The sequence below is a fragment of the Cynocephalus volans genome, chromosome 9 (genome assembly GCF_027409185.1).
Source record: "Cynocephalus volans isolate mCynVol1 chromosome 9, mCynVol1.pri, whole genome shotgun sequence".
Taxonomy (NCBI): domain Eukaryota; kingdom Metazoa; phylum Chordata; class Mammalia; order Dermoptera; family Cynocephalidae; genus Cynocephalus; species Cynocephalus volans.
The window spans coordinates 72,251,827-72,252,826 of record NC_084468.1 but is presented as its reverse complement, the minus strand read 5'-3'; the positions used below and the strand labels follow the sequence as shown (position 1 = coordinate 72,252,826).

Genomic DNA, 1,000 nt, shown 5'->3' with positions numbered 1-1,000 from the left:
GCTAGAAAATATAAATCTAAGCTACGCTGCAGTGACAGACTGCAGATCAGTGGCTGCCTGGGGCTGAGTTTTTGAGGCGGGGATTGCCTGGGATGGGCACAAGGCAACTTTTCGCTGATGGAAGTATTCTATATCGTGATCGTGGTGGTGGCTACATGGAATGGTCATTTGTCAAAACTCATCATATGCTCTCTCTTTCCCTGCCGCTGCGGAGCTGTGCAGAGGCAGAATCTTGGGTGCGTTCAAGATTTGGCTTCACCCGTAACCCACCGCCATGGCCAAGGAAGGCATTGCTGCTGGAGGTGTAATGGACGTTATACTGCTTTACAAGAGGTGCTGAAGACCGCCCTCATCCACGACGGCCTAGCACGTGGAATTCGCGAAGCTGCCAAAGCCTTAGACAAGCGCCAAGCCCATCTGTGTGTACATGCATCCAATTGTGATGAACCTATGTAGGTCAAGTTGGTGGAGGCCCTTTGTGCTGAACATCAGATCAACCTAATTAAGGTTGATGACAACAAGAAATAGAGGAATGGGTAGGCCTCTGTAAAACTGACAGAGAGGGAAAACCCAGTAAAGTGGTTGGTTGCAGTTGTGTAGTGGTTAAGGACTATGGCAAAGAATCTCAGGCCAAGGATGTCATCGAAGAGTACTTCAAGTGCAAGAAGTGAACAAATAAAAAGTTTGGCTTATGTTCCTCAAAAAAAAAAAAAAACAAAAACAAAAAACTCATCATATGCACATAGGGTGCATTTTACTGTATGTAAACTACATCTTTTGAAGTTCACTTAAAAGATGCAGGAAAGCCCTTTCTATGTGTTCCCTTTGCACTTAAAATTAAAAGGTAGAGAGGAAAAATAAGAAAATGTTCAGAGATGAACTGAAACTCCCCATCCAACATGCCTCTGCCTCTAAGCATCAAGCACCAAGCAGGGAATTTTTAAAGAATCGGGTAAACTCCATTTAATTGTCTATATGAGCATTTGTCCCATATGGCTCA

General features: G+C 44.2%; 1 pseudogene; it reads left to right on the top strand.

Annotated features, from left to right (window-relative positions):
* The first annotated feature begins 227 nt into the window (after positions 1 to 227).
* LOC134386372 (small ribosomal subunit protein eS12-like) lies at positions 228 to 692 on the top strand (annotated as a pseudogene).
* The last annotated feature ends 308 nt before the right edge of the window (positions 693 to 1,000 follow it).